General features: G+C 43.8%; 1 long non-coding RNA gene across 1 annotated transcript in view; it reads right to left on the reverse strand.

The window, feature by feature from the left end:
* Nucleotides 1–2,089: 2,089 nt before the first annotated feature.
* The window catches only part of LOC123741697 (uncharacterized), a 183,887-nt gene continuing 165,362 nt past the window's right edge, over nucleotides 2,090–20,614 (reverse strand). The window contains exon 5 of the long non-coding RNA XR_006769219.1: nucleotides 2,090–2,193. This is a non-coding gene — a long non-coding RNA (uncharacterized lncRNA). The remainder of the gene's footprint in view (nucleotides 2,194–20,614) is intronic.

The following is a 20,614-nucleotide window of genomic DNA, read 5'->3' on the forward strand; positions in this document are numbered from 1 at the left end:
CAAGCAACACTGAGGCATGCATGAGAGCATCAGCTGTTCGGGACGACTGTGTGATCACACTCTCCGTAGCCGACGTGAGTAAGACCTTTAAACAGGTCAACATACACAAGGCTGCGGGGCCAGACGGATTACCAGGACGTGTGCTCCGGGCATGTGCTGACCAACTGGCAGGTGTCTTCACTGACATTTTCAACATGTCCCTGATTGAGTCTGTAATACCAACATGTTTCAAGCAGACCATCATAGTCCCTGTGCCCAAGAACACAAAGGCAACCTGCCTAAATGACTACAGACTCGTAGCACTCATGTCCATAGCCATGAAGTGATTTGAAAGGCTGGTAATGGCTCACATCAACACCATTATCCCAGAAACCCTAGACCCACTCCAATTTGCATACCGCCCAAACAGATCCACAGATGATGCAATCTCTATTGCACTCCACACTGCCCTTTCCCACCTGGACAAAAGGAACACCTATGTGAGAATGCTGTTAATTGATTACAGCTCAGTGTTCAACCCCAGAGTACCCTCAAAGCTCATCACTAAGCTAAGGAACCTGGGACTAAACACCTCCCTCTGCAACTGGATCCTGGACTTCCTGACGGGCTGCCCCCAGGTGGTGAGGGTAGGTAGCAACACGTCTGCCACGCTGATCCTCAACACTGGAGCTCCCCCAGCGGTGCGTGCTCAGTTCCCTCCTGTACTCACTGTTCACCCACGACTGCATGGCCAGGCACGACTCCAACACCATCATTAAGTTTGCAGACGACACAACAGTGGTAGGCCTGATCACCGACAACGACGAGACAGCCTATATGGAGGAGGTCAGAGACCTGGCCGGGTGGTGGCAGAATAACAACCTATCCCTCAACGTAACCAAGACTAAGGAGATGATTGTGGACTACAGGAAAAGGAGCACCAAGCACTCCCCATTCTCATCGACGGGGCTGTAGTGGAGCAGGTTGAGAGCTTCAAGTTCCTTGGTGTCCACATCAACAACAAGCTAGAATGGTCCAAACACACCAAGAAAGTCGTGAAGAGGGCACGACAAAGCCTATTCCCCCTCAGGAAACTAAAAATATTTGGCATGGGTCCTGAGATCCTCAAAAGGTTCTACAGCTGCAACATCGAGAGCATCCTGACCGGTTGCATCACTGCCTGGTACGGCAATTCCTCAGCCTCCGACCGCAAGGCACTACAGACGGTAGTGCGTACGGCCCAGTACATCACTGGGGCAAAGCTGCCTGCCATCGAGGACCTCTACACCAGGCGGTGTCAGAGGAATGCCCTAAAAATTGTCAAAGACCCCAGCCACCCCAGTCATAGACTGTTCTCTCTACTACCGCATGGCAAGCGGTACCGGAGTGCCAAGTCAAGGACAAAAAGGCTTCTCAACAGTTTTTACCCCAAGCCATAAGACTCCTGAACAGGTAACCAAATAGTTACCCGAACTATTTGCATTGTGTGCCCCCCAACCCAACCCCTCTTTTACACTGCTGCTACTCTGTTTATCTTATATGCATAGTCACTTTAACCATACCTACATGTACCTCAATAAGCCTGACTAACCGGTGTCTGTATATAGCCTTGCTACTCTTATTTTCAAATGTCTTTTACTGTAGTTTTATTTCTTTACTTACCTACACACACACACACACACACATACCTTTTTTTCACATACCTTTGATTTGATTTGACCAACTTTGGACATTTTGTTAGTCCCCACAAGGTCAAATGCTATTTCTAAGGGGTTTAGGCTTAAGGTTAGAATTAGTGCTAGGGTTAGAATTAGGTTTAGGGTTAGGAGGTAGGGTTTGTTTGAGGGTTAGTGTGTAGGTGTGTGTGTGTTAAGGTTTGTGTTTGTGTGTTAAGAAATATGTTTGTGTATGTGTCTGTTTGTGTGTCGTTAGTGTGTGACTGTGTGTGTGTGTGTGTGTGTGTGTGTGTGTGTGTGTGTGTGTGTGTGTGTGTGTGTGTGTGTGTGTGTGTGTGTGTGTGTGTGTGTGTGTGTGTGTGTGTGTGTGTGTGTGTGTGTATGTAATAGAGAGACAGGTAGAGAGAGAGAAAGTGTGTGTGTGTGTTGGAGAGAGAGAGGCAGAGGGACGTACCTGCCCAGCTGGGGGTCTCCATGTACAGGTAACGCCGGACGGGCCAAAGCTGGGTGATTCACTCACTGTTGATACTAATGAACCCTGTAGACACAAGGCAACACATCCTCACTTTAGACAGGAGGACCAAGGCAGGCAGTTGCAGACATTTACATTTCTCAGACATTTTCAACGAGTCAAATGCCTGCCTGCCTGCCTGCCTGCTTGCGTGTGTGTGTGTGTGTTGTTTAAGTGTGTGAGTGCTCTCCTACTGTGAATGTTTCTGCTGAGCTGTGTATCTGAGCAGGCCTCAGGTTGGCTGGGGCCCAGCAGTCCAGCCGGTGAACCACAGAGAAAACTGCATTGATTTCATCCCCCCCAGAAATCCCATCTCGCTGAGCCCACCTTCTCACCCCACCCTCCTCCCAATTAAGCATTTGCAGGGAGCCATGCCAACACAATTTGTCATTTATCAAAAGTAATTAAAAGCAATTTCTTCTCTGTTGTTGATTGGGAATTGACTAATTGTTGAGACTGTACAAATGGGGATAAATAAACCAGGGAATGGAGGAATTTTACATAAACTTGGAGGATAAACACTGTAAAATGACTCCTCGACATCTGCCTCTGTGATTCCTCTCAACATGATTATGACTGCAAAAACTGAACCAGTTGTTCATGACATTCTGATATACAACAAGTCAAAGCCAGTAAATAATATATTAGAAACAACATATTGACTAACTGACTTAAAGAGTTCTGCTGCTAGAAATAAAGAGGGGCTGGTAAGAACAACTATGGCTGGTTTTCTGTCAAGACGAGACATATCCCACTGGGCACAATTCAATGTTAATTCCACATTGGTTCGACGTAAATTCATTAAAATTAAGTGGAAACATCGTTGATTCAACCAGTGTGTGCCCAGTGGGATGTTTCCCCGGATGGACCAACAAAGATATTTAATTTGGTAAATATCAACATTTATGCCCGATATTCATAAAAAAACACAAGATAGCAGGCGAGGCAACCTGGGGAGGGAAAAGCAAAGACCATTCAGCAGCAGAGGTTAGAGTTCGTCTGTTCAGTGAAACCAAGCAATACCATTTCAACATTATCGGTAACAACCCCTGAATGCACCATTACCTTCTATAAGGGCAGAATTAAATGTCAGAATTGATTTGGGGAGGGATGGCTGAGATATAAGCGGGCAGCTATGGCGGCCATTTTGTTCCAGCGCGGCCCTGTATTTGGTCTCCCTGGATCATTAGCAGACGAAGCAGAGAGAAGAGCTGGAAACACATGAAGGAGGTGTGGGCACCCATCACAACTGTCTCCAGTGACAGGGGATGAAATAAAAAACAGGGAAGAGAGGAAGAGTGAGAGAATCCAAAATGAAAAAGGAACTATGCACACAGAATGCCAGAGGAGTTCTTTAAATGTCCCACTGCTTTGTAAATAAGTTAGTTAGCTAAACAAATACCTGGCTTTGTTCTGAGCGGATCACTTTACTAACCAATGCTTCTTTCGGTGCCAACAAATGGAGCCGTTGCTTCAATGAGACGATTAGATTATCCCTTTGAAGGCTGCAGTTGGACAAGCAATTCTATCATTGCCTGGGAACACAAAAATAATTGGGCAACAGTGGGAAAAGTGTGATATTCACGCCTCTACTGAGACTGAACCATGCCTGGAATATCTAATGGGGCCTTTCACTCTCTCCTGCCTTGTTTGGGTTCCCATTCATCATGAAAAACTCAATTACTTATGTTCCCTAACATGCATGGTTATTAATGCTCTAATTATGCTTCTCCCTCTAATCTTTTGCCTTGCAATTTGGGTGATATACCGTATGTGTGAACAACATGGCAGGTCCCATAGAAGTGAAAGCTGAATTAGGAATTGTTGTGCTATAAAGCACCTCCTCTTGGGAGCCATCGGCGAGATAGAGAGAGCCTGTCATTGGTTGTCTATACATGGGGATTTATGTAAGCCCACTGAGCATGTGTGTGCATATGCGTTCTCCCTAAGTATGTCATGTATGCACAGGGCTGAATAATCAGTTGCTAATACAGTTACCCACTAATATTATATAGCTAACAGCTCATAGCATTCCAACATGATAACATGATTTAATCAAACCCCAAACTAGCCCCCATCACTTCCTCTGGTTCCTATTAAGTCGGCCTTGACAGCTTTAGAGGGGTGAAATAATTTGGGAGTTTTTGAAGATGCCTGTGAGAGCCTTGGGGAGCCCCTGCAGAGTGGCTGTGGAGGCCCTGTACTGCCTGCAGCCATGACTGTTCTTCAAGGCTTCTCCTCTGAGCATTTTTACAACAGCACAAATTAGGAGGAAGGAATGCCTCTGTCAGTGCAGCCCAGACAGCCAACTTGGGCAGAAACTTGGATGACAATGAAGAAACGGAGGGCGTCATAAACTGCGGAAAATAAGCTCTCACTTTCAAACGTTTACGGCAGCTCAAATATCTAATGATACCTCTCATAGCTTTTAATCTTTAATGTGAAAAATTAATCATCCCATTCATTATTTTAATAGCTGTCATTTTTCTCTCCCTAAAGTGATGATTTATAACCATTAAGCCCCGCGTCAGCTTGTGTGAGAGGGATTTATAGTAATGTTTGCACCAGGTAGCCTCCAACCATATTTCATTACTCTGACAAGCCATTAAAATGCCCTGATGATTAAACAACAGCTCTGAGGTCAGTGTGTATGGCTGTTAACTTACACTGTATACTCCAGGCTGGGGATTGAGACAGACACACAGCCTCTCTTCTCTCTCTCCCTCCAGACTGTGTGTGAATGTATGGATGTTGTGTATCTCATTCTATACAGTGGGGGGATGAGAGAGTCGCTACCACCGAGGGAGATTGGTATAAAGATACGCCAGAGATGCAAAGATATTGCTGTGTTACTGGGTGACTAGAGTCGTGGTGCTTTTTGCTAAAGAGGTTTTGCACCATGAATGAGACTAGGTAGATATTTTAAAGGAACTGTGGAAGTAAAACATTAGTTTTGTTTATTTGGTGATGGAGACGAGGTTGTGCTTTGAGTGGCATAGACCTAACTCGCCAATGTTGCTTGGGAAAAAGCAGCCCACAAAATGGATCCCCTTTGGATACAGTAGGAGGAGAGAGGAGGGGAGGAGAGAGGAGGGGAGGAGAGAGGTGGGGAGGAGAGTGAACGGCAGGCCTGGAAGAGCTACGTAGCTGGGGGAGGATTTACCTCCCCTGCATGTTCTATGATACATACACGTCTAATATCCAGGGTCCAGCGGTCACAATTGATCACAGATGCTGTGTCTGACACTGACTGACAGCGGCTGTAATTGCTATGTTTGCTTTGGGAGTAGAGCAGGGGAACAGAGCAGGGCCGAGCGGTCCAAACACACTGGGCTCCCTCCTCACTGCATTACTACAGCCCAAAACCCCAGGAGCCCCACTCTGGACATTGCATCATAGATTGGACTACACATAGCTGAGGACAAGGGAAAAGTGTCTGATACTGGACGTGTGAAGAATATACAAGGACATTGTCAAAACTTTGGTTGTGGTGTTGGATGACTCCATTTTTATACACGTTTATCTAACAAAATCTCATATTGTACATTTTTTTTAATATCAGAAGCCATTTAAAATCCTGTGTTGATATCTTTGTGTCTAGGCTGCATGGCAGTCATGGCAGTCAGAGTTCTCTCATTTAATGTTTGTGGTACCTGTTCTGTACGTCTAGCTCTCTAGATCCCTTTACAGCAGTGGTATTCAAAGTCGGGGTCGCTGGGGAACTGCAATGGAAAAATATCCAACGTTTTTTGAGAACGATAAATTCGATTTTATGGTTGTGTCATTAGATTTGGGGTGGGGTCGCGAGAAATTATTGTGAAAAAGATTTAATACCATTGGTTTGAATGCCATTGGTTTGAATGCCATCGGTTTGAATGCCATTGGTTTGAACGTCATTGGTTTGAATGTCATTGGTTTGAACGCCATTGGTTTGAACGCCATTGGTTTGAATGCCATTGGTTTGAATGCCATTGGTTTGAATGCCATTGGTTTGAACGCCATTGGTTTGAACGCCATTGGTTTGAACGCCATTGGTTTGAACGTCATTGGTTTGAACGCCATTGGTTTGAACGCCATTGGTTTGAACGCCATTGGTTTGAATGCCATTGGTTTGAACGCCATTGGTTTGAATGCCATTGGTTTGAATGCCATTGGTTTGAATACCATTTGTTTGAATGCCATTGGTTTGCAGGCTATAGCATAGTATACATGTAGAAGAGAATATATCAGCTCCTCTCAAATGAGTTAGAGAAAAATACTGTTGTTTTGTCCCTGATGAAAAGCAGAGAAATGCATCTCATTTGCAATGGTTAACGCAAATATAGGCATACGAATGTTACCACTACAGTGGTAACAATGAAAAATCTACTTACACATGTAGCGTGATGCCATTCCCCATAACACTTTTGTCGACGTGAAACAGGATGTTTAGCACCCAGCTGTAGTGTGAAGCTGTGGATGCATGGGGAAATGGTACTTGTAACTCAGAGTATTTTCTTTTGCAACTTTGCAAGTTTTTTTATCTATCGGCAAGGCACATGAAATCCCAACTGGTCAGACTCTAGGCTTCTGATGCTTGGCTTTAGTCATGAATCAAACCACTGCTGAAATGAAAGCAGTTTAGAAGGCTGCCAAGATTCTACTCAAACAAGTTAGTGATTAAAAATACATGTCAAAAGAATCTTTGTGTGACAACAAGTTCTCCCAAATTCTTGTTGAACTTCTAATGTTCCCGGCAATGACTTCAAAAGGGGAAATTAAATATTAAATCTATTATCTAAGACTCTCTTAATGTTATCTAAGGTTAAGTTATATATATATATAATGCCGACCTTCACAACTATTTTACGTAATAATTTTGGAGGAGGAACATGAGGAGGAACATGATCAAGGGGGAACTGATCCGGTATGTAGACCCACAACCTATGTGGCATACTCCATTCATTTTATACTCCTTTTTGGACCACATTATGTATAGAATGTTCTGCATATGTAATCGGTAACACCCTGTATTTCATCTCGGTCTAGTTTGATTTCTTGCTACTGGCTGTCTCTATCTGGCATGATATTCACAGACTAGGCTTGATGTACCAACATCATAATGATTACTTTCACCTTGTAGCTGGAGTTTTGCTGTTCTGAATGTGAAATATCATTGCAGCCACTGCACCCGATACCATAACCTCAATCACTACTGTTTACCCAACTGTAAAATGGTAAATAACTAAGCATTTGAGCGAGGTTAGTGTAGCCGGAAAGCGAGTTGAAAGCCCGGGCTCTGATAAATTTGTCGGAAAAATGCTCCTGGAGTATTTGTTGTCGACTGTGCATCAGTGAGGAGCTGGCCTGGGATTTGAGTCTTGCTGAAGCCAAGCAAAGCATGCCAGATCACTAATTGCACAATTTAAAACCAAAGTCCCTGGCAGCTTGTCGTTTGCAACAGAGGGAAGAGCCATTGCTTAATCAGTGAGCTCAACACAGATCTACCCAGCTCTCTGTTGAGATACTAGAGATGTATGATGGAGAGTCCCTCCAAGCTCTGAGTCAATACCAAGAGCTAAGACAATATATATATACAGTAACTGGTGTCAACTCCGTAATGACAGCCTAGAATGTACTTCAAGGTGGTTATGGCTGTAGGATGACTGAGATGATGCACATGAATCGATAGCAGCTAATCTGGTTGGCATCAGGTGATTGGCTGAGTGTTCATTAAGGGTTGTTATGGAAACTGGTAATCGCCTGAAGGAAGAAGGTAAGGATTTTCATAACCCTCTAAATACTGCATATGGTTTCTGAGCTCATAGGAGTCATAATCCGATCAGAATAACGATGTAGTTATTTTTCCTAACGGACATAGACATTGATCATTTCTGATGTGGTGAGACGTAAAACTCTGTCTAGTACTGGTGGTTTCCAGCTAGGCCAAAATAAAAGATGTCTTGCACTATACCAATTCTTTTTTGGATTCATTTGATCCATAAAACAATGTTTGGGGATAATAGTTGAAATATGCTTCTTTGCCGCTTTCTTCAACAGGGCCCCTGGAGTTAAATTAACTCCAGTAAGCCAAGCACATATACGTCTCCGTAAGAATGCTTAGAAGTCTGTAAATCTAAGTGCTAAAACGCATTACTGTGGTACACTGTTCCTGCAACTTCACTGTTGAGACAAACTGTTAACACTTGTAGCAACACTGGCTAGTGGAGTTGAAAGTGTTCTGGCGGTGAGGACATTAGCTAGCTGTGAAAGAGAGAGTGACAGGCCAGCCAAGGCACACAACATCTCTCCATGAGAACAGTTTAACTAGCACTAGTAGGGCTGCTTCACTGGCCCTACAGAGGCAGACATTCTGCCATTCTGTTGTTCAGATGGACTTCTGCTCTGCTCTGAGCTGGGCCTAACGACATAACACACTTCATCAGCGACAGAGCAGGAAAAACACTGTCCCTCATGCATCATACACATGCGCGCACGCCCTCACACAAGCACACACACACGCACAGACTCACGCACAGAAAGACTGCCCCGCAGTCAATTCCTCAGTGAAGCAACATCCGTCTCATTTTCACTCTGCTCGCTCTCTCTCTCTCTGTCTCTCTCTCTGTTTCTCTCTCTCTCTCTCTGTCTCTCTCTGTCTCTCTCTGTCTCTGTCTCTCTCTGTCTCTCTCTCTCTCAACAAGAAAGATGCAGCACTGAGGGCCTTGAATTAAAAAGCCAATATGTAAAACCATAGAGGGATGCCATTTTGAAAAAGTGTTTCATCAATGGAAATCATATTAACATGATAAAGGGCAGATTGGGAGGCGAGGGGCATTGATTCAGATGACGCTCCTCCAGTCCACGCCGCCATGTCCACTTCAGACATGTTAATGAATCACAACACAACGGAGGGTGGGAGAGATAGAGAGAGAGAGAGATGGAGGGAAGGAGACAGAGAGAGAGAAAGAGAGAGAAGGGTGGAGTCAAAGAAGCAGAAGAAGAGAGGGGAGGTGGAGAGGAATGTAGCAGCACTTAGGTAGCGGGCATTTCTGGACACTGGGTTTGATGTTAGGCAGTCAGGGCAGAGGGCTGCTGACATGGCCGTTCTGAGCATCCAAGCCAGCATCCAAGGGTTCACACACACACACACACACACACACACACACACACACACACACACACACACACACACACACACACACACACACACACACACACACACACACACACACACACACACACACACACACACACAGCATAGGCTGTGACATGAAAGTGACAAGTCCATCGCTGCCAGGCCAAACAGGTGATTTACTTATCAGAGAACACATGGTAGACAGAGAGAGAGAGGCCACAACACAGAGACAGCTGGGTCATTATCAACTCACCTTCAATTAACTGTCCTTGGCACACAGCACTCCAACCAGCCATGAGACATTCATACCAAATAAACCCATTCAAAATGACTCCTCACTAAGGATCAGGTGGATTCTTTGAGGAGCCCAAATAAAACTTTGTCAACATAAAACACATTCTTCATCAAAGGATGGACTCAAACGGATGATGTTCAATTGCTTGCCATGCTACAGAGAGGAGGGACTGGAAGAAGAAGAAGAAGAAGATATCTCGAAAAGGAGTGCGATGGCACAGCACCTTTGTTAAATATGAATAATTAAGTGGGATAATGAAAGTGTTTCATCTTCATTAGGATCAGAAAATAGGACTATGATACATAATTGAGAGTAGTTTCACTTTAATAGAATGAACAGAAGTCATTTGGTATTGGAATGTGCAGGGGTGATTTAGCCAAAAGAAAGTGTATTATTAGGTTTAATAGAATACCTACACATGATCAATGCCATGAGTAGAGCTGGTAGTTTGTCTCGGCTTCTCCAGATGATTTGCGTAATAGAATAATGGCCTGATGAATTCACATTGCTCCGGCATTGATTACAGAGAGCGCCACACATTTTTCATGCCGAGTGCAGCTACACAGACCATTCATTATGCTTCTAATACATTTGACATAACAGCTGTATGACGCATTATACAGGATGCAGACTGACTGTGTCTTTGTTGAAACATGCTCTACCAAATCAGGATTAGGGCAGCAGGTACCCTAGTGGTTAGAGTGTTGGGCTAATAACCGAAAAGTCATCGGTTTGAATACCCGAGCTGACAAAGTGAAAAATCTGTTGATGTACCCTTGAGCAAGGCACTTAACCCTAATTGCTCCAGGGGTAACGTACAGCTATGGCTTACCCTGTAAAATAACACATTTCACTGAACCAATCTGATGTATGTGACATACAGTACCGGACTAAAGTTTGGACACATGTAGTACTCCTTTAACCCTGTTGTGGTATAGGGGCAGTATTTTCACGGCCGGATAAAAAACGTACCCGATTTAATCTGGTTACTACTCCTGCCCAGAAACTAGAATATGCATATAATTAGTAGATTTGGATAGAAAACACTCTAAAGTTTCTAAAACTGTTTGAATGGTGTCTGTGAGTATAACAGAACTCATACGGCAGGCCAAAACCTGAGAAGATTCCATGCAGGAAGTGCCCTGTCTGACAATTTGTTGTCCTTCTGTTGCATCTCTATCAACATTACAGCATCTGTGCTGTAACGTGACACTTTCTAAGGCTTCCATTGGCTCTCTAAAGCCGCCAGAAAGTGGAATGGGGTGTCTGCTGTCTTTGGGCAAAGTTCAGCAGCAGAGTTTGTAAGTGGTCAGCCTGGGGACAGTGAGACTGGAGATGCGTGTTCATGAGACTTCTCCATTTATTTATTTCAGTCTTTGAATGAATACAACGTTGCCTGGTTGGAATATTATCGCTATTTTACGAGAAAAGTAGCATAAAAATTGATTTTAAACAGCGTTTGACATGCTTCTAAGTACGGTAATGGAATATTTTGAATTTTTTTGTCATGAAATGCGCTCGCGCGTTACCCTTCGGATAGTGACCTGAACGCACGAACAAAACGGCGGTATTTGGATATAACTATGGATTATTTGGAACCAAAACAACATTTGTTGTTGAAATAGAAGTCCTGGGAGTGCATTCTGACGAAGAACAGCAAAGGTAATCCAATTTTTCTAATAGTAATTCTGAGTTTAGGTTGTCCCAAACTTGGTGGGTGTCAAATTAGCTAGCCGTGATGGCCGAGCTATGTACTCAGAATATTGCAAAATATGCTTTCGCCGAAAAGCTATTTTAAAATCGGACATAGCGATTACATAAAGGAGTTCTGTATCTATAATTCTTAAAATAATTGTTATGTATTTTGTCAACGTTTATTGTGAGTAATTTAGTAAATTCACCGGAAGTGTTCGGTGGGTATGCTAGTTCTGAACATCACATGCTAATGTAAAAAGCTGTTTTTTTTATATAAATATGAACTTGATTGAACAAAACATGCATGTATTGTATAACATAATGTCCTAGGAGTGTCATCTGATGAAGATCATCAAAGGTTAGTGCTGCATTTAGCTGTGTTTTGGGTATTTGTGATGCATGCTAGTTGCTTGGAAATGGTTGTGTGGTTTTTTGGGTCTATGTACTCTTCTAACATAATCTAATGTTTTGTTTTCGCTGTAAAGCCTTTTGGAAATCGGACAACGTGGTTCGATTCAGGGGAAGTGTATCTATAAAATGGTGTAAAATAGTCCTATGTTTGAGAACTTTGATTTATGACATTTTGTGGTTTTAAATTTGGCGCTCTGATTTGTCACTGGCTGTTGAATAGTGTGGGACGATTTCGTCCCACCTCCCCTAGAGAGGTTAAGAATGTGAAATGTCAGAATAACAGTAGACAGTATGATTTATTTCAGCTTTTATTTCTTTCATCACTTTTACAAAGCTATCTGATCAGCTAACATCGCTGAGCTGCTCTCTTTACATTCACCCTATCTAACCCATACCTCATCCCCTTACTGTTTTTATTTGATTTACTTTTCTGCCTTTTTGCCTTTTTCACTACATGCTTCATTTATCACTCCGTGTTATTATACTTCAATTGCTAATTATTTGTCGTAAGGCCTATTTATTGCCTACACCCTTTGCCACACTATATATAGACTCATTTTTTCTACTGTATCATTGACTTGTTTGTGTTATTGGCTTGTTTGTTTATTGTTCTCCATGGTAAACTCTGTCTTGATGTCTGTGTCACACTGCTTTGCTTTATCTTGGCCAGGTCGCCGTTCGAAAATGAGAACTTGTTCTCAACTTGCCTACCTGGTTAAATAAACATTATAATTAAAATCGCATTCCCAGTGGGACAGAAGTTTACATACACTCAATTAGCATTTGGTGGCATTGCCTTTAAATTGTTTAACTTGGGTCAAATGTTTTGGGTGGCCTTCCACAAGCTTCCCACAATAAGTTGGGTGAATTTTGGCCCATTCCTTCTGACAGAGTCAGGTTTGTAGGCCTCCTTGCTCTCACATGCTTTTTCAGTTCTGCCCACAAATGCTGTATAGGGTTGAGGTCAGGGCTTTGTGATGGCCACTCCAATACCTTGACTTTGTTGCCCTTAAGCCATTTTGTCACAACTTTGGAAGTATGCTTGGGGTCATTTTCCATTTGGAAGACACATTTGCGACCAAGCTTTAACTTCCTGACTGATGTCTTGAGATGTTGCTTCAATATATCCACATAATTGTTGTTCTCATGATGCCATCTATTTTGTGAAGTGCACTACTCCCTCCTGCAGCAAAGCACCCCCACAACATGATGCTGCCACCCCCGTTCTTCACGGTTGGGATGGTGTTCTTCGGCTTGCAAGCCTCCACCTTTTCCTCCAAACATAACGATGGTCATTATGACCAAACAGTTCTATTTTTGTTTCATCAGCTCTGAGGTTTTCTGAGGTCTTGGCTGATTTCTTTTGATTTTCCCATGATGTCAAGCAAGGAGGCACTGAGTTTGAAAGTAGGCCTGGAAATACATTCACAGGTACACCTCCTATTGACTCAAATGATGTCAATTAGCCTATCAGAAACTTGTAAAGCCATGACATCATTTTCTGGAATTTTCCAAGCTGTTTAAAGGCACAGTCAACTTAGTGTATGTAAACCTCTGACCCACTAGAATTGTGATACAGTGAATTATAAGTGAAATAATCTGTCTGTGAACAATTTTTGGAAACATTACTTGTGTCATGCACAAAGTGGATGTCCTAACCGACTTGCCAAAACTATAGTTTGTGAACAAGAAATTTGTGGAGTGGTTGAAAAATGAGTTTTAATGACTCCAACCTAAGGTTATGTAAACTTCTGACTTCAACTGTATATATTTGTTTTATGTAATGGTCTGGCCCAGTGAGACTAAGGATTATGCTAAATGATACTACAGTAAGTGCAGCAGTGGTGCACAGAGGAACATCTAGCATACAGCTGCTGTGCTGCTATAGCATGGACGGATACTCAGAACCTTCTAGGAAAACATTCAAGAATTTAACTCCAGTAGCAACGTGACCCCCTGGGTGTGCTGTACACAAACAGCACAGCCATTTTATAAACATGAACCCATGACAGCGTCCTGCCAGTCAGTCCATATTCAGGGGATAGCTGTCTAGCAGAAAGAGAAGGGTCTTTATCACTTCAAAGGCGACTGCCCCTCCGGCGTCTCTGGGTTGCCATGACTGGTGCTCCGCTCCCTCGCTCCCTCGCTCGCCCCTCTTTTGCTGCATTTGTCCAATCTTGGAAAGCCCAGAGTCAGGAAACACAAGGTCTTTTCAAAGTTAGTCAACAGGCCTTTGATGGCCAGCCAACGGAGTCAGCAACCCTGCGACAAGGTGCTGGGCCATTATCATTCAATAGACAGGCGGGATTTTGCATATTTAACCGGAAATTTCACTTTGCTTTTTTGACACAGGGCATTATGCAGGGTCTCTGTACAATAAACCTATCAGCACCTTGCCAATTTGTTGTTTGGGGTTTTTCATTTTGGTGGAAAAATGCATTTTTGTTTGTGCTATGCACAGTACATTCAAAACATGCAGGGAAATAAAATGGTTTGTCTGTTTGTTGACAAGTAAATTGGACAAACGGTTTAAGTTAAATGTTTTCTTTCTTTTCTCATATTTTGCTATGAACCTCATAAAGAAAGAACATAAAACTGTCCCATTCCATTATCTTCTATAATAGTGGAACCAATATAGGTAAAACATTGAATTCAGACAAAGGCATATTACTAGCTTGGTCAGTGTCAAGAGCAGCAGCAGGTCTAGAAAGATCCATGGTGACATTCTGATAGGGACACCTCACCACGCAACCACAGTGTCTCTATGTCCATTCTGATAGGGACACCTCACCTCACCACCACAGTGTCTCTATGTCCATTCTGATAGGGACACCTCACCTCACCACCACAGTGTCTCTATGTCCATTCTGATAGGGACACCTCACCTCACCACCACAGTGTCTCCATGTCCATTCTGATAGGGACACCTCACCTCGCCACCACAGTGTCTCTATGTCCATTCTGATAGGGACACCTCACCTCGCCACCACAGTGTCTCCATGTCCATTCTGATAGGGACACCTCACCTCGCCACCACAGTGTCTCTATGTCCATTCTGATAGGGACACCTCACCTCGCACCACAGTGTCTCCATGTCCATTCTGATAGGGACAACTCACCACCACAGTGTCTCCATGTCCATTCTGATAGGGACACCTCACCCTACCACAGTGTCTCCATATCCATTCTGATAGGGACACCTCACCACCACAGTGTCTCCATGTCCATTCTGATAGGGACACCTCACCACCACAGTGTCTCCATGTCCCATTCTGATAGGGACACCTCACCACCACCGTGTCTCCATGTCCATTCTGATAGGGACACCTCACCACCACAGTGTCTCCATGTCCATTCTGATAGGGACAACTCACCACCACAGTGTCTCCATGTCCATCTCTGATAGGGACACCTCACCTTACCACAGTGTCTCTATGTCCATTCTGATAGGGACACCTCACCTCACCACCACAGTGTCTCTATGTCCATTCTGATAGGGACACCTCACCTCACCACCACAGTGTCTCCATGTCCATTCTGATAGGGACACCTCACCTCGCCACCACAGTGTCTCCATGTCCATTCTGATAGGGACACCTCACCTCGCCACCACAGTGTCTCTATGTCCATTCTGATAGGGACACCTCACCTCGCCACCACAGTGTCTCCATGACCATTCTGATAGGGACACCTCACCTCACCACCACAGTGTCTCCATGTCCATTCTGATAGGGACACCTCACCTCACCACCACAGTGTCTCCATGTCCATTCTGATAGGGACATCTCACCACCACAGTGTCTCCATGTCCATACACAGTTCCAATAGTCCACATTAAGTTACAAATTGCACTTCATACTTGTATTAACAGTATATTTTGAATGTACTGAATGTACAGCACACTCTCCTATTGCTCTGATGGCTGACTAGTGCTGGAGCTGCTGCTGTTGGGACTGTGGTGGTTGGAGACTGTTCCTGTTCAGAAGATTCCACAGTGGAGCGGCCACCCCTAATGAGTGACAGGCGTTCCCCCTTCTCTCCCCTCTCTGTGGGCTGGCACCCCTCCGTCCCCTACCTCCCTCTACTCCCTTGGCACGGGCAGCCCATGCAGCGCCCCCAGGAGCCCCCACCGGGCAGCTCCAGAGGACCAGAGTCCCATGGCGAGCTGCTAATGATCCATATGATGGCCGGGGCCAGACATTGTTTAGGCTACATTACCTAGAGAGGGCCAAACAACCATTTGCAATGTCACTTGATAATGGCCCAAAAAACAAATCTCGCAGACCTTCATATGGGTAATTAATTTGTCTGTGCGTCGGGGCACTTCGACTCTCCCCGCGTCTCTCTTTCTGCCATCCCTATACTCTCCAAAAGATTTCCAATTGCTGGCAGACAATGGTTTCAGAAAGCAGTAAAAGGCCATTGATCTATTTGCAAATACCCGTCCCCATGCTGCGAAATGCATCGTGCTGTGTTGCGTTAAGCAATTCCACATTTTAATGGGCAGACTATTGATGGCTGATGCCAAAAGACTATAGTATTGACGCACTCAAACATATCCACAATGAGGTCCAAGGGGGATAGCACCAGCTCAGCACAATAAACAAAGAAAGGGGCATCAAACTGAAAAAGAAGAGTTGCATAATGTTGCAGAGCTCTCATAAAAAGTAACTGTAATGTGTGCCTGGTGATTGACTTTCAGAATCGATGGTAGATCCTAAAGTACGCAGCAGAGCTGTTGCCAATAAACACGTTGAATCCATACCGGTTGGGCCAGACTACATAGTAATTGCCAATTTGGAACATGTGCATTATTATACGTAATTAGGTGTTGATTAAAATTGGAACATTGCTTGCAACAGCTCCAATGAGAGTGATAATAGCTGACTTATGTCCCGACAACATCCGGAGCACAGCCAGATCAACACAAGACTTCTGCTCATTTCTGCAGTTCCTCTGCACCTTATACTGTGCACGTAAAAAAGGAATGATCTCTGGATGAGATAGAGACAAGAAGAAAGACAAGACAAATGTTTGTGCTTACATCAAATGTCCTCAGACGAAAGACAACCCAACCACACCAATAAAGCGATCAATGCTAACTTAATCTCTCCCACCACAATGGCACCCGCTTGCTGTTTCTCAGAACCAAAATGAAAGAGGAAAGTTACCCTGAAGGACTTAAATAAATAAACGTAAATTCAGTCGTATTTTCTTGCCACTACGGCAGACTTCACAGACACGCTCCAAACATCTATGCAACAGTTCGTATGCTATGTATTCAACAACGCTGAACAGAAACAGACAAGGTCCTACACTGAGAGGAAGACCTAACACAGTCGTTTAAATAGAGAGAGTGTGTGTGTGAGTGTGTGTATGACTCATCTGTGCCAGGGTCAGTGTGAATGCCCACTGGTTGTGCCAGGGCAGGCTGGGAGTGGAGCGAAGCAGAGCCGGCCCAGTCAAAGGTGCTTTGGGGGATAAGCTGGGTGCCCTGTCTCAAATGGGGACACTTCACTGGGTAAAGCCTGCCTTACAAAGAATGCTTTTCTCCACTGTGAATCTTCATACCTCCATCCAAGCAGAACTAAGGGTGCTGCTCACCAAGAGCAGCAGCAGGGACAAACTCACACACATGCCCTCTCGAACACATCCAAACCACACACACATGCGCGTGCACACACACACACGCAGTCGGGCACATGTATACACAGTCACGCACATATGCGTGCAGTCGGATACACACACACACACACACAGACACACACACACACACAGATAGACAGGCACAAGACTGCTCCCTCCTGGCCACAGCCTGTGGCTGCACAGCATTGCGTGCTCCTCACAAAGAGACAGAGTGAGGCTGTAAATCATCCGTCTGCAGTTGTAATTTCACTAATGCTCACTCAAATGTCAATGTCTTGAATGACCAGGGATTCTTAATCCCTCATACAAATGTACAGCCCAAAGGCTGTGGGATAGGTAGAGTGTGAGGCCTCTACTGAGGGCTGCATGAGGGAACACATTACACACGTCTGGTGTCTGGGCTTTACGGCAGGCTTCTAAAGGACACAGCTGATATTTCAGACAATGGTCAGAGTCAAAGTCCAACAGTGATGACTGGGTCCTTTGTGTTGTCCTTGGGAGAAATACATAGCTGTGAACACTTCCACATAATGTGTTGATACTGTACACAACCTAACATTTTTTAAGTGACTAGAGAATGACTGTCTATCATCCCACCTCCACATGAAGTCACTGTACATCATTAGGTCAAGTATAGGGAGTCAGTAGTAAGTTATAAACTTGTAGACTGACACACAAAGTACACACACACACACACACACACACACACACACACACACACACACACACACACACACACACACACACACACACACACACACACACACACACACACACACACGCACACCACTCTTCCCCTCCAGCATTATCCCCTCATCAGAAGTGATAGCTCCTGCAGTTTCGGCAACAATTTACTGCATGTCATAATCAAATCCCTTTAAAATGGGAACAATTCAGCTATTGCCCGGCGTAATCAAATTAGCCCAAGTCTTTTTGGATTTTCAATTATCTCCAGTCGGAAGAGCACTTTATCCAGAGCGCTGGCTCTGCTCTGCACGGTGACGGGGGCTGACAGCAGCATCCTCACAATTACAGGGAGTCCAGACTAATGTGATGACAAGCTTGCCTGCCTCCGTTACTTAACCTTTCATTTGTGCCGGGGCTCCCTGGCGACCCCACCACCGCCATCATCAGACAGAGCCCCACGCCAGGCCCACAGAGCTGGCCAGCCCAAAGCCTACCTCTCCGCTAGGCTAGCCCTGCTCCTCGAGGCTCGCCCACTGTGTTGGGTTTACTGCACCACTGCAACAACAGGAGAGTCCAGAGAAAGAAGGCATCATCCTGATCCTTTGGGGTAAAAAGTACTCATAGTCCTACTTCTAAAACTTCACTACTGAGAATTGATGAGCTTCACTAGTGTTGAACGCCTCTCAGGATCAGAAGTGACATTTAGATATTTTAAGGAAAGACAGAGGAATATCTACAATGGCATGACTAATACTAGCTACCTACTAAGTAGCTTGAATCAATGCTGACCTCTTCCTGGTGTGAATTATTATAGTTTCTTTCAACACTAAGTGTAAAGTTTAATTCAACACTAATTCAACCCAGGGACTACAGATTAAAATGAGCTATCTAGCTAAATCTGGTGTAATGGCATGTTGTACATGATCCCTGACAAATAAAACAATTAAAAAATAAGTGTTTTCACTTAACACCTTATTAATAATATTGTTTTTAAATGTGTAACATTGATAATAATCTCAATGTGATTGAATGAGTGATTTGCATTCAAATCATACTTCCTTGTTTGAACGGTACTCTGTGTGTTGAAGAGCAGATGTTCTGGGGTAGCTGGGAAAAACTTGAGAGCCAAATAAATGAATAAATACATGTTTTATCTATCAGCCAAAAGAGGGAACTAAATGAATGTAAGGACGAGGAGTATGACAGAACCAGAACATTGTCCTGTTTCAAACAAGTGGAGAGAGAAGTGAGAATTAGCCGGTAATTCATTTGTCAGTCTGTATCTCAAAGCCACGTGTGCTCTTCTTAAGATTAAGAGGCTTTTTAAATAAACAGGGAAAGAGGGATTCTGCCTATTTCCTCCTGAAACAATTAGGTGGGTGTTTATTCAGTGGAAAGCTAAGGACGTGTTGCTGATGCAGGCGTTGGTTGGGGAAGTCACTCACTGCATTGTTTACTGTTAATCTCCTTTTGGTTTTTTTTTTTTTTTTTTATGGGGTGGAAACGTTTACGCCGGTTTTGATGGACCCACGGGTAAACACCCGCCCCTCACCCCACTCTTCGCACCCCCACCTGTGCCCCCCCCCCCCCAAAACCCAACCAATCTTCATACCTCCATCCAAGCAGAACTAAGGGTGCTGCTAACCAAGTTGCAAAGGGACAAACTCACACACATGCACTCCTGTATAATTCTGTACGTAAATCCGAGGCACACATTTAGTATGATATGTTACGTTTCGTGGATCTCGATCACTCATTTCGTATGATATGTTCTGAATTACAATTCATATTATATGTTACAAATTTGCAAAATGTATAATGTTACATTTTGGGGTTAGGGTTCGGAGTTAGGGTTAAGGTTAGGAGTTAGGTTAAAGGGTTAGGGGAAGGGTTAGCTAAAAGGGTTAAGGTAAGGGTTACTTAATTATTTCCCTTAAGTAACCATCTGTCTTATGTAACCATACCAAACGTAACATATCATACTCATTTGAGTATACCGGATTTACATTTACTATGTTACATCAGGTCAATGAGACCAGGCTGCCCATACATGTGGAAGAGTAATCTAACATGGGAATTAAAATACAATAGATTAGTCCAGTTCTACTGAAACACTGGATACACCTGTAGGAGCAACGTGCGTTGTGTTGATGTAAAAAAAATATCTATATTATATGTTATGAGGAAGAGAAATGAGCGAAGTTGGAATACAAAAAGCACATAGATTATTTTCTTAGATACACATGTATAGGCTACACACAGTCAACACTACTACATTCCTAAGAGCAAAATAGCTCATTTTATTAAGTTCAGTTGAAATAACACAATTACATTCAACATCATCTTTCTATGTAGATTTGAGGCTAATAATATAATATAAAAAACAGTATCTATATCCCTTATTCTCACAGACACAGTGCATGGGTGTTCTTCTTTTTCAGATTGATCACGGTAGACACATCGCCAAGCCTCTGCTGCCATCTGCTGGACAGTGTGCCCTAATGGAATAGAATGGCGTGAGCGAGAATGAACATCCAGCCATAAACCTCATTTAAAACAATGCTGCACCTCCTGGAAGAAGCATTGTCGTCTTCCTG

This window comes from Salmo salar, chromosome ssa03, assembly GCF_905237065.1.
Source record: "Salmo salar chromosome ssa03, Ssal_v3.1, whole genome shotgun sequence".
NCBI classification, from domain to species: Eukaryota; Metazoa; Chordata; class Actinopteri; order Salmoniformes; family Salmonidae; genus Salmo; species Salmo salar.